Source organism: Anomaloglossus baeobatrachus, chromosome 2 (genome assembly GCF_048569485.1).
Source record: "Anomaloglossus baeobatrachus isolate aAnoBae1 chromosome 2, aAnoBae1.hap1, whole genome shotgun sequence".
Lineage (NCBI taxonomy): Eukaryota > Metazoa > Chordata > Amphibia > Anura > Aromobatidae > Anomaloglossus > Anomaloglossus baeobatrachus.
The window spans coordinates 356,084,481-356,099,115 of NC_134354.1; the positions used below are offsets into that span (position 1 = coordinate 356,084,481).

Sequence of the window (14,635 nt, forward strand, 5' to 3'; positions counted from 1 at the left end):
ATTATTACATATTTTACCAGTTTTATTCCTACAAAGGGATTTTGCTTAAATTGAAGTTTATATTGAATGTGTTACTTTTTTCTCCATAGTTTGGTCTTTTGCTTTTGTATTTATGGGAACTATATATTTTGAAACAAATAAGATTTTTATAATATGGGATTATGTTTTCTGCTAAAATGGTCAATAAAAAAGAAACCCAAAATCGTAGTTCTCTTGGTGATGGAAGCCAAAATATATTATCAGTTGGCAACAAAACAAAGAATTACATATGTTACAGGTTGATAGCAAATTACTTCAACAGCGAAAACGGCTTGTTTTTACTGGGGATTGAACCCAGGACCTTCTGCGTGTGAAGTAGACGTGATGACGACTCCACTATGAAACCTGTGAAATCCTGCAAAGTAATGACATTTAGAGACGAGTTTTGACCGTCAGGGGAAAAAATAAATAATTTGTAGCTCTGTTGGTGATGGAAGCCAAAACATCCCGTCATCCGTCAACAAAGCCAAGAACTTCATATATTGTAGTTGGATTGCGTATTTTTTCAACACTACGAACTGATTGGTTTCACTGGGGATTGAACCCAGGACCTTCTGCGTGTTAAGCAGACGTGATGACCACTACACTATGAAACCTGACGAAAAGTTACTGTGTATTGGCTAGCAGAGCAGAATTGTGACTGACGGGGCCTTTTTATTGCTGAAGGAAAGTATTTTTGGTTAATGAAACATTTACAATTATTATTACATATTTTACCAGTTTTATTCCTACAAAGGGATTTTGCTTAAATTGATGTTTATATTGAATGTGTTACTTTTTTCTCCATAGTTTGGTCTTTTGCTTTTGTATTTATGGGAACTATATTTTTTGAAACAAATAGGATTTTTATAATATGGGATTATGTTTTCTGCTAAAATGGTCAATAAAAAAGAAACCCAAAATCGTTGTTCTCTTTGTGATGGAAGCCAAAATGTATTGTCATTTGGCAACGAAACCAAGAATTTCACATATTACAAGTCGATAGGAAATTACTTCAACACCAAAAACAGATTGGTTTCACTGGGGATTGAACCCAGGACCTTCTGCGTGTGAAGCAGATGTGATGACCACTACACTATGAAACCTTCGAAATCCTGCAAAGTAATGGCAATTTGAAACGAGTTTTGACCGCCAGGGGGAAAAAACAAATTCGTAGCTCTGTTGGTGATGGAAGCTAAAACATCCCGTTATTCAGCAACAAAGCCAAGAATTTTATATACTGCAGGTTGATAGGGGATTATTTCAACACCAAGAACACATGGGTTTCACTGGGGATTAAACCCAGGACCTTCTGCGTGTAAAGCAGACGTGATTTCCACTACACTATGAAACCTTTGAAAGCCTGCAAAGTAATGGCAATTAGAGACGAGTTTTGACCGCCAGGGAAAAAAAAACAAATTCGTAGCTCTGTTGGGGATGGAAGCCAAAACATCCCATCATTCGGCAACAAAGCCAAGAACTTCATATATTGTAGTTTAATTGAGTATTATTTCAACACCAAGAACAGATTGGTTTTACTGGGGATTGAACGCAGGACCTTCTGCGTGTTAAGCAGACGTGATGACCACTACTCAATGAAACCTGATGGAAAGTTACTGTGTATTGGCTAGCAGAGCAGAATTGTGACTGACGGGGCCTTTTTATTGCTGAAGGAAAGTATTTTTGGTTAATGAAACATTCACAATTTTTATTGCATATTTTACCAGTTTTATTCCTACAAAGGGATTTTGCTTAAAAGGAAACTTACATTGAATGTGTTACTTTTTTCCCACATAGTTTAGTTGTTTGCTTCTGTATTTAAAGGAACTATATATTTTGAAACAAATAGGATTTTTATAATATGGGATTATGTTTTCTGCTAAAATGGTCAATAAAAAAGAAACCCAAAATCGTAGTTCTCTTGGTGATGGAAGCCAAAATATATTATCAGTTGGCAACAAAACAAAGAATTTCATATGTTACAGGTTGATAGCAAATTACTTGAACAGCAAAAACGGCTTGTTTTTACTGGGGATTGAACCCAGGACCTTCTGCGTGTGAAGTAGACGTGATGACGACTCCACTATGAAACCTGTGAAAACCTGCAAAGTAATGGCATTTAGAGACGAGTTTTGACCGCCAGGGGAAAAAAAAATAATAATTTGTAGTTCTGTTTGTGATGGAAGTCATAACATCCCGTCATTCGGCAACAAAGCCGAGAACTTCATATATTGTAGTTGGATAGCGTATTATTTCAAAACTAAGAACAGATTGATTTCACTGGGGATTGAACCCAGGACCTTCTGCGTGTTAAGCAGACGTGATGACCACTACACTATGAAACCTGATGAAAAGTTAGTGTTTATTGGCTAGCAGAGCAGAATTGTGACTGACGGGGCCTTTTTATTGCTGAAGGAAAGTATTTTTGGTTAATGAAACATTTACAATTATTATTACATATTTTACCAGTTTTATTCCTACAAAGGGATTTTGCTTAAATTGAAGTTTATATTGAATGTGTTACTTTTTTCTCCATAGTTTGGTCTTTTGCTTTTGTATTTATGGGAACTATATATTTTGAAACAAATAGGATTTTTATAATATGGGATTATGTTTTCTGCTAAAATGGTCAATAAAAAAGAAACCCAAAATCGTAGTTCTCTTGGTGATGGAAGCCAAAATATATTATCAGTTGGCAACAAAACAAAGAATTTCATATGTTACAGGTTGATAGCAAATTACTTCAACAGCAAAAACGGCTTGTTTTTACTGGGGATTGAACCCAGGACCTTCTGCGTGTGAAGTAGACGTGATGATGACTCCACTATGAAACCTGTGAAATCCTGCAAAGTAATGGCATTTAGAGACGAGTTTTGACCGCCAGGGGAAAAAAAAAAATAATTTGTAGTTCTGTTTGTGATGGAAGCCAAAACATCTCGTCATTCGGCAACAAAGCCGAGAACTTCATATATTGAAGTTGGATAGCGTATTATTTCAACACTAAGAACAGATTGGTTTCACTGGGGATTGAACCCAGGACTAGAGATGAGCGAACCGGTCGTGGTTCGGCTCGAGTCGGTTCGCCGAACGGGGGTCCCGTTCGAGTTCGGTTCGTCGAACGTTCGACGAACCGAACTCGAACCAATAGGCTATAATGGGAGGCAATCACAAACACATAAAAATGCATTATAAATGTACACAAACAGTTAATAAACATTGCCATAACACTTACCGGTCCCCGCGATCCCTCCTGTACTCTGTCTCCTGCCGCTATTCCATCCGATGATCGCTGAATCCTCCCCGTGACCAGCACTGCCAGCAGATATGCAGGACCTATCATGACGTCAAAATAGCCATGTGACCAGTCACGTGGCTATTATCTCATTGGCTACAGACTGGTCACATGACTATGACGCGTCATGTAGGACCTGCGAGTGCATCTCTCCGGTATACGGTGCACATATGTGTATCGCCGTGTACCGGCGACATGCTCTAGCACACGGTCGACTCCCCATTCCGTTGGGGACCGGCTGACATAGCCGGTCATTAACGGAGATCACCATTGCCATAGCAACGCAGTTAGTGGTGACGTCACCGCTAACCGCGGCTCCGAGAGCACCGTTGCTATGGTAACGCGTCTGTCAGCGTTACCGCTGTTACCGCTGACAGCCAGCACTGATCACTCACGGAGTGAAGGCTGCACGCTGCTTCCCGATTGTAGTGAGGATTGTAGTGAGGATGAGGTTCCTCAGCCCCAAGTGATGAGCTGGGTAAACTCATCCTCACTACAATCGTCACTACTACTACACTAGTGAGGATTGTAGTGAGGATGAGGTTCCTCAGCCCCAAGTGATGAGCTGGGTAAACTCATCCTCACTACAATCGTCACTACTACTACACTAGTGATGATTGTAGTGAGGATGAGGTTCCTCAGCCCCAAGTGATGAGCTGGGTAAACTCATCCTCACTACAATCGTCACTACTACTACACTAGTGATGATTGTAGTGAGGATGAGGTTCCTCAACCCCAAGTGATGAGCTGGGTAAACTCATCCTCACTACAATCGTCACTACTACTACACTAGTGAGGATTGTAGTGAGGATGAGGTTCCTCAGCCCCAAGTGATGAGCTGGGTAAACTCATCCTCACTACAATCGTCACTACTACTACACTAGTGATGATTGTAGTGAGGATGAGGTTCCTCAGCCCCAAGTGATGAGCTGGGTAAACTCATCCTCACTACAATCGTCACTACTACTACACTAGTGATGATTGTAGTGAGGATGAGGTTCCTCAGCCCCAAGTGATGAGCTGGGTAAACTCATCCTCACTACAATCGTCACTACTACTACACTAGTGAGGATTGTAGTGAGGATGAGGTTCCTCAGCCCCAAGTGATGAGCTAGGTAAACTCATCCTCACTACAATCGTCACTACTACTACACTAGTGAGGATTGTCGTGAGGATGAGGTTCCTCAGCCCCAAGTGATGAGCTGGTGAACCTCATCCTCACTACAATCGTCACTACTACTACACTAGAAAGAAAGAAGACAGAAGAGCAGGATCGTGGAGGGCTGACAGGGGGTAATAAAGATGGAGTCTCTAATGTGTCTGTGTATTTATTTCTATTAAAGTATTTTTTTCTCTGTGTGGTGTTTTTTTTTAACCCTTTATTGGAGATTCTTAATGGCCGGGTCAAACGTGCCTGACATGAAGAATCTCTGGCTTAATTCTGGCTAGTAAAACAAAGCCAGTATTAACTCATGATTACCCAACAAGCCACCCGGCTTCAGGGCTGTTGGAAGAGTTGGATACAGCGCCAGATGATGGCGCTTCTATGAGAGCGCCATTTTCTGGGACGGCTGCGGACTGAAATTCGCAGCAGAGGCGCCCAGAAACCTCGGGCTAACCTGTGCTGCGGATTCCAATCCCCAGCTGCCTAGTTGTACCCGGCTGGACATAAAAAATGGGGCGAAGCCCACGTCATTTGTTTTTTAATTATTTCATGAAATAAGTGAAATAATTAAAAAAAACGGGCTTCCCTATATTTTTGGTTCCCAGCCGGGTACAAATAGGCAACTGGGGGTTGGAGGCAGCCCGTGGGTGCCTGCTGTACCTGGCTAACATACAAAAATATGGCAAAGCCCACGTCATTTTTTTGGTGGGCAAAAAAATTCTGCATACAGTCCTGGATGGAGTATGCTGAGCCTTGTAGTTCTGCAGCTGCTGTCTGCTCTTCTCCATACAGACACACAGCAGCTGCAGAATTACAAGGCTCAGCATACTCCATCCAGGACTGTATGCAGAAGTTTTTTGCCCCCTGAAAAAATTATGTGGGCTTCGCCATATTTTTGTATGCTAGCCAGGTAAAGCAGGCAGGTACGGCTGCCCCCAACCCCCAGTTGCCTATTTGTACCCGGCTGGGAACCAAAAATAAAGGGAAGCCCTTTTTTTATTATTTCATGAATTTCATTAAATAATTAGAAAACAAATGACGTAGGCTTCACCCCATTTTTGTGGGAAGGTACATAGTTATTGGGCCTTCACAGCCTAAAAATAGCAGGCCGCAGGCACCCCAGATGTGGCGCATCCACTAGATGCGCCAATCCTGGCGCTTCACCCCAGCTCATCCCGTGCCCTGGTGCAGTGGCAAACGGGGTAATAAATCGGGATGATACTAGCTGTAAAGTCACCTGAGATCAAGCCCAGCAGTTTGTGATGTTATGGCGTCTATTAGATACCCAACATCATAAACTGTCAGTACTAACAAAAAAAAAAAAATCGACAAAAGAAATTTATTTGAAAAAACAGTCCCCAAAACATTTCCTCTTTCACCAATTTATTGTAAGAAAAAAAATAAAGGGGTCCCACGACGACTCTGGACCGTCTAGAATATGGGGGGGAGACACTCAGGGAACGTATCCCCCATTTTCTAGGAGTGCGGACCCTTCATGTGAGGAGTGTGGGTGCAATGAATCTGCACTCACTCTCCCCGGGTCCACAGCAGCAGAGTCCATGTCGTAATGGTTGCTACCAAAGCTGCAATGCCCTGCTCATGAGGTAAGGGCATGCCTAATCAGGAGAACTACTGTAGAGGAAGCTCTGCTCACTGGTATATAGGTGCTCAGAGGTAATAATAGATAAAATTAGTGAGTAGCCTCGGCACTCTAAATCTCCCAGACTAAGTCAGTAAGTCACAGCGGATAGTAATGCAAAATCACTCTTTATTGGTCCGTATTAAGAAAAAAAAAATTTTCATAAGCATATATGTTTTTGTCCAAAACAAGTTACAAATGACGTTTCGGCCTGAGCCTTCGTCAGATTGGACTTATCTGCATGTAATCATGAAAAATGACAATAATCAGTATCACATAAGAGTGAGAGAACAATAACATAAACTCGAACAATGTAGAGGTACAATTGGGATGCAGCAAAAAAATTGCAACACAGCAAGAAATGAAACACATGATACAAATGTCATAATACAGTACAAGGACAATATAGTAATGACAAATATGGGGTCAGAGTAGGCTTAGACAGCTCTGGTACGAAAAAGATGTCAATCATAAAGTAACATGTGCAGTAGGTGTAGAGCTACAGTATGCATGGCAGAGCTAATGGGTAGACCGACCATAGAAAAAGAACAGAGAAAAAGTGGAGAAAAAGTGGAGAAAAAATGGATAAAAAGTGGAGAAAAAGTGAAGAAAAAGTGGAGAAAAAGTGGAGAAAAAGTGGATAAAAAGTGGAGAAAAAAATGGAGAAAAAGTGGAGAAAAAGTGAAGAAAAAGTGGAGAAAAAGTGGAGAAAAAGTGGAGCACCCTTTGGTGCCTTTCATGTGGCACTAAGGGGTGCTTAGCTTTGTATTTAGCCAAAAAAATGAAAACAAAATGACGTAGGGTTCCCCCTAGTTTTGTAGCCAGCTAGGGTAAAGCAGACAGCTGCAGCCTGCAGGCCACAGCTGGCAACCTCACCTTGGCTGGTAATCCAAAACTGAGGGCACCCCACGCTGTTATTGTAAATTAAATAAATAATTAAAAAAAAAACCACGTAGGGGTCCCCCAAAATTGGATCACCAGCCAAGGTAAAGCAGACAGCTGAGGCCTGATATTCTCAGACTAGGGAGGTCCATGGTTATTGGACTTTCCCCAGCCTAAAAATAGCAGGCCGCAGCCGCCCCAGAAGTGGCGCATCCATTAGATGCGCCAATCCTGGTGCTTCGCCCCAGCTCATCCCGCGCCCTGGTGCGGTGGCAAACGGGGTAATATATGGGGTTAATACCAGATGTGTAATGTCACCTGGCATTAAGCCCTGGGGTTGGTGAGGTCAGGCGTCTATCAGATACCTGACATCACCAACCCAGTCAGTAATAAAAAAAAATAGACGACAAACACATTTTTATTTGAAAAAACACTCCCCAAAACATTCCCTCTTTAACCAATTTATTAGAATGAAAAACAAATCCAGGTCTGGTGTAATCCAAGGGGTTGCCATGACGATCCACACTGTCCCAGTCAATGAAGAGCAGGATGTTCCCCATTGGCTGGGAGAGCAGTGCAGTGACCTGAGCTAACATCAATGGGTCAGCCCAGGTCACTGCAGGGGATGACAAGTGCTGCTGTCAGCGAGGTACATTACCTGCGCTGATCTCCAGCACACTGACAGCCCCTGTCACTGAGTTCAATGACCGCCGCCTTCACAGCCAAGAATCGCGAGAGGCCCGTGACGTCACCGCTAGTCAGTCTCAGGTCAGAAGCGAGAGAAGGTGATGTGACAAGCGGCGGCCATGAAGGACAGTGACAGCGCTGAGGTCGGGATGGCGGAACTTCATCACCGCAGGCAGGGCCGGCTCCAGGTTTTTGTGGGCCCCGGGCGGAAGAGTCCCAGTGGGCCCCATAAACACGCAGACACACACACATACACAGATACATACACGTACATATACATATTTAAAGACAAACTCACAAAAATACATATAAACAGACAAATCTATACAGTCATATACACTGACATACATAGATACACATCATACATGCATACATACAGAGACACACACTGCTATGCTGCATACATACATACATACATACATACAGACACACACATACTGCTCTGCATGCATACATACATATAGACAGACACACACACACTGCTCTGCTACATACATACATATAGGCAGACACACACATAATGCTCTGCTGCATACATACATACATACAGACACACACACACACTGCTCTGCTGCATACATACATACAGACAGACACGCATACTGCTCTGCTGCATACATACATGCATACATACATACAAACAGACACACATACTGCTCTTCTGCATACATACATACATACATACAGACAGACACGCATACTGCTCTGCATGCATACATACAGACATGCATACTGCTCTGCTGCATACATACATGCATACATACAGACAGACACGCATATTGCTCTGCTGCATATATATATACATACATACATAGACACGCATACTACTCTGCTATATATATACATACATACATAGACACGCATACTGCTCTGCTGCATATATACATACATACAGACACGCATACTACTCTGCTACATATATACATACATACATAGACACGCATACTGCTCTGCTGCATATATACATACATACATACAGACATGCATACTACTCTGCTACATATATACATACATACATAGACACGCATACTGCTCTGCTTCATATATACATACATACATATAGACACGCATACTGCTCTGCTGCATATATACATACATACATACAGACACGTATACTGCTCTGCTGCATACATACATGTATACATACAGACACGCATACTGCTCTGCTGCATACATACAAGCATACATACAGACACGCATACTGCTCTGCTGCATACATACATGCATACATACAGACAGACACGCATATTGCTCTGCTGCATATATATATACATACATACAGACACGCATACTACTCTGCTACATATATACATACATACATACAGACACGCATACTGCTCTGCTGCATATATATATACATACACGCATACTGCTCTGCTGCATATATACATACATACATACATACAGACATGCATACTGCTCTGCTACATATATACATACATACAGACACGTATACTGCTCTGCTGCATACATACATGCATACATACAGACAGACACGCATACTACTCTGCTACATATATACATACATACATACAGACACGCATACTGCTCTGCTGCATATATACATACATACATACACGCATTATGCTCTGCTGCATATATACATACATACAGACACGCATACTGCTCTGCTGCATACATACATACATACATACAGACACATATATTGCTCTGCTGCATACATACATACATACATACATACAGACACGCATACTGCTCTGCTGCATATATACATACATACACGCATACTGCTCTGCTGCATATATACATACATACATACAGTCACGCATACTGCTCTGCTGCATATATACATACATACATACAGACACGCATACTGCTCTGCTGCATATATACATACATACATACAGACACGTATACTGCTCTGCTGCATACATACATGCATACATACAGACACGCATATTGCTCTGCTGCATATATATATACATACAGACACGCATACTACTCTGCTACATATATACATACATACAGACACGTATACTGCTCTGCTGCATACATACATGCATACATACAGACAGACACGCATATTGCTCTGCTGCATATATATATATACATACATACAGACACGCATACTACTCTGCTACATATATACATACATACATACATACAGACACGCATACTGCTCTGCTGCATATATGCATACATACAGACACGCATACTGCTCTGCTGCATATATACATACATACATACAGACACGCATACTGCTCTGCTGCATACATACCTGCATACATACAGACAGACACGCATATTGCTCTGCTGCATATATATATACATACAGACACGCATACTACTCTGCTACATATATACAGACACGTATACTGCTCTGCTGCATACATACATACATGCATACATACAGACAGACACGCATATTGCTCTGCTGCATATATATATACATACATACAGACACGCATACTACTCTGCTACATATATACATACATACATACAGACACGCATACTGCTCTGCTGCATATATACATACATACAGAAACGCATACTGCTCTGCTGCATATATACATACATACATACAGACACGTATACTGCTCTGCTGCATATATATATATATACATACATACAGACACGTATACTGCTCTGCTGCATATATACATGCATACATACAGACACACATACTGCTCCGCTGCATATATACATACATACAGACTCGCATACTGCTCTGCTGCATATATACATACATACATACAGACACGCATACTGCTCTGCTGCATATATACATACATTTAGACACGCATACTGCTCTGCTGCATGCATACATACAAACACACACCTTGCTCTGCGGGGCCCACACATGCGGCTCCGGGGGCCACACACACGGCTCTGCGGGGCCCACACACGCACGGGGGGACAGGGAGGGGTGGGGAGGGAGTGATGTCCCTCATACTGATCAGGTCACGGTGCAGATGGGGCCCACACAGCGCCGGAGGGAAGCGATGTGCTGGGGGTCGCTGGCTGGCACTGTGACTCCTTCATCTGTGCGACCGAGCAGGACGCCGGGCGGTAGCTCCGCCCACAGATGATGCTCAATGCAGGAGAACACAGTGAACGCTGTGTTCTGCGGGCCTTAAAGGGCCGGCAGCCACAGTTTCCAGTGCCAAGGACTGCTGCCCCCGGGCCGACCGCAGGTAAGCCGAGCGGGACTGTGTGTGTGTGTGTGTGTGTGTGTGTGTATACGTGTGTACATGCCGCGGGCAGGAGGGGGCGGAGCGAGCTGAGCGGGGAAGTGTGGGCTTCCTGCACGTAACTAGGATAAACATCGGGTTACTAACCAAAGCGCTTTGGTTGGATACCCGATGTATATCTTGGTTACCAGCTTGTGGCAGGCTGCCAGCGATGGCTCCTGCACACTATAGCTGTTAAAAGCCCTGCTTTTTGCTGCTAGAACCGTTCTCGAACGTATCTAGAACTATCGAGCTTTTGCAAAAAGCTCGAGTTCTAGTTCGATCAGCCCCCAAATTCACTCGTGCCTATAACTGGAGAACCTCAAACCTCGAACCGCGCTCAACTCTACCCAGGACCTTCTGCGTGTTAAGCAGAAATGATGACCACTACACTATGAATCCTGACGAAAAGTTACTGTGTATTGGCTAGCAGAGCAGAATTGTGACTGACGGGGCCTTTTTATTGCTGAAGGAAAGTATTTTTGGTTAATGAAACATTTACAATTATTATTACATATTTTACCAGTTTTATTCCTACAAAGGGATTTTGCTTAAATTGAAGTTTATATTGAATGTGTTACTTTTTTCTCCATAGTTTGGTCTTTTGCTTTTGTATTTATGGGAACTATATATTTTGAAACAAATAGGATTTTTATAATATGGGATTATGTTTTCTGCTAAAATGGTCAATAAAAAAGAAACCCAAAATCGTAGTTCTCTTTGTGATGGAAGCCAAAATGTATTGTCATTTGGCAACGAAACCAAGAATTTCACATATTACAAGTCGATAGGAAATTACTTCAACACCAAAAACAGATTGGTTTCACTGGGGATTGAACCAAGGCCCTTCTGCGTGTGAAGCAGACGTGATGACCACTACACTATGAAACCTTTGAAATCCTGCAAAGTAATGGCAATTAGAGACTAGTTTTGACCGCCAGGGGAAAAAAAACAAATTCGTAGCTCTGTTGGTGATGGAAGCTAAAACATCCCGTTATTCGGCAACAAAGCCAAGAACTTTATATACTGCAGGTTGATAGGGGATTATTTCAACACCAAGAACACATGGGTTTCACTGGGGATTGAACCCAGAACCTTCGGAGTGTAAAGCAGACGTGATTTCCACTACACTATGAAACCTTTGAAAACCTGCAAAGTAATGACAATTAGAGACGAGTTTTGACCGCCAGGGAAAAAAAAAACAAATTCATAGCTCTGTTAGGGATGGAAGCCAAAACATCCCATCATTCGGCAACAAAGCCAAGAACTTCATATATTGTAGTTTAATTGAGTATTATTTCATCACCAAGAACAGATTGGTTTTACTGGGGATTGAACACAGGACCGTCTGCGTGTTAAGCAGACGTGATGACCACTACTCTATGAAACCTGATGGAAAGTTACTGTGTATTGGCTAGCAGAGCAGAATTGTGACTGACGGGGCCTTTTTATTGCTGAAGGAAAGTATTTTTGGTTACTGAAACATTTACAATTATTATTACATATTTTACCAGTTTTATTCCTACAAAGGGATTTTGCTTAAAAGGAAGTTTACATTGAATGTGTTACTTTTTTCCACATAGTTTAGTTGTTTGCTTTTGTATTTAAAGGAACTATATATTTTGAAACAAACAGGATTTTTATAATATGGGATTATGTTTTCTGCTAAAATGGTCAATAAAAAAGAAACCCAAAATCGTAGTTCTCTTGGTGAGGGAAGCCAAAATATATTATCAGTTGGCAACAAAACCAAGAATTTCATATATTACAGGTTGATAGCAAATTACTTCAACACCAAAAACAGATTGGTTTCACTGGGGATTGAATCCAGGACCTTCTGCGTGTGAAGCAGACGTGATGACCACTACACAATGAAACCTTTGAAATTCTGCAAAGTAATGGCAATTAGAGATGAGTTTTGACCGCCAGTGGAAAAAAAACAAAATCGTAGCTCTGTTTGTGATGGAAGCTAAAACATCCCATTATTCGGCAACAAAGCCAAGAACTTTATATACTGCAGGTTGATAGGGGATTATTTCAACACCAAGAACACATGGGTTTCACTGGGGATTGAACCCAGGACCTTCTGCGTGTAAAGCAGACGTGATTTCCACTACACTATGAAACCTTTGAAAGCCTGCAAAGTAATGCCAATCAGAGACGAGTTTTGACCGCCAGGGAAAAAAAAAAACAAATTCGTAGCTCTGTTGGGGATGGAAGCCAAAACATCTCATCATTCAGCAACAAAGCCAAAAACTTCATATATTGTAGTTTAATTGAGTATTATTTTAACACCAAGAACAGATTGGTTTTACTGGGGATTGAACGCAGGACCTTCTGCGTGTTAAGCACACGTGATGACCACTACTCTATGAAACCTGATGGGAAGTTACTGTGTATTGGCTAGCAGAGCAGAATTGTGACTGACGCGGCCTTTCTATTGCTGAAGGAAAGTATTTTTGGTTAATGAAACATTTACAATTTTTATTACATATTTTACCAGTTTTATTCCTACAAAGGGATTTTGCTTAAAAGGAAGTTTACATTGAATGTGTTCCTTTTTTTTACATAGTTTAGTTGTTTGCTTTTGTATTTAAAGGAACTATATATTTTGAAACAAACAGGATTTTTATAATATGGGATTATGTTTTCTGCTAAAATGGTAAATAAAAAAGAAACCCAAAATCGTAGTTCTCTTGGTGATAAAAGCCAAAATATATTATCAGTTGGCAACAAAACAAAGAATTTCATATGTTACAGGTTGATAGCAAATTACTTCAACAGCGAAAACGGCTTGTTTTTACTGGGGATTGAACCCAGGACCTTCTGCGTGTGAAGTAGACGTGATGACGACTACACTATGAAACCTGTGAAATCCTGCGAAGTAATGGCATTTAGAGACGAGTTTTGACCGCCAGGGAAAAAAATAACAAATTCGTAGCTCTGTTGGGGATGGAAGCCAAAACATCCCATCATTCGGCAACAATGTCAAGAACTTCATATATTGTAGTTTAATTGAGTATTATTTCAACACCAAGAACAGATTGGTTTTACTGGGGATTGAACCCAGGACCTTCTGCATGTTAAGCAGACGTGATGACCACTACTCTATGAAACCTGATGGAAAGTTACTGTGTATTGGCCAGCAGAGCAGAATTGTGACTGACGGGGCCTTTTTATTGCTGAAGGAAAGTATTTTTGGTTAATGAAACATTTACAATTATTATTACATATTTTACCAGTTTTATTCCTACAAAGGGATTTTGCTTAAATTGAAGTTTATATTGAATGTGTTACTTTTTTCTCCATAGTTTGGTCTTTTGCTTTTGTATTTATGGGAACTATATATTTTGAAACAAATAGGATTTTTTTAATATGGGATTATGTTTTCTGCTAAAATGGTCAATAAAAAAAGACACCCAAAATCGTAGTTCTCTTTGTGATGGAAGCCAAAATGTATTGTCATTTGGCAACGAAACCAAGAATTTCACATATTACAAGTCGATAGGAAATTACTTCAACACCAAAAACAGATTGGTTTCACTGGGGATTGAACCCAGGACCTTCTGCGTGTTAAGCAGACGTGATGACCACTACACTATAAAACCTGACGAAAAGTTACTGTGTATTTGCTAGCAGAGCAGAATTGTGACTGACGGGGCCTTTTTATTGCTGAAGGAAAGTATTGTTGGTTAATGAAACATTTACAATTATTATTACATATTTTACCAGTTTTATTCCTACAAAGAGATTTTGCTTAA

General features: G+C 41.2%; 5 non-coding genes across 5 annotated transcripts; all 5 read right to left on the minus strand.

Annotated features, from left to right (window-relative positions):
• Positions 1 to 562: 562 nt before the first annotated feature.
• On the minus strand, positions 563 to 635 carry TRNAV-AAC (transfer RNA valine (anticodon AAC)). The gene has a single exon. It is a non-coding gene; the product is annotated as a tRNA-Val (tRNA).
• Positions 636 to 1,051: 416 nt separating this feature from the next.
• TRNAV-CAC (transfer RNA valine (anticodon CAC)) lies at positions 1,052 to 1,124 on the minus strand. Its single transcript has one exon. It is a non-coding gene; the product is annotated as a tRNA-Val (tRNA).
• A 1,166-nt stretch (positions 1,125 to 2,290) lies between these two features.
• On the minus strand, positions 2,291 to 2,363 carry TRNAV-AAC (transfer RNA valine (anticodon AAC)). Its single transcript has one exon. It is a non-coding gene; the product is annotated as a tRNA-Val (tRNA).
• Positions 2,364 to 12,929: 10,566 nt separating this feature from the next.
• TRNAV-UAC (transfer RNA valine (anticodon UAC)) lies at positions 12,930 to 13,002 on the minus strand. The gene has a single exon. It is a non-coding gene; the product is annotated as a tRNA-Val (tRNA).
• Positions 13,003 to 14,409: 1,407 nt separating this feature from the next.
• TRNAV-AAC (transfer RNA valine (anticodon AAC)) lies at positions 14,410 to 14,482 on the minus strand. The gene has a single exon. It is a non-coding gene; the product is annotated as a tRNA-Val (tRNA).
• Positions 14,483 to 14,635: the final 153 nt, after the last annotated feature.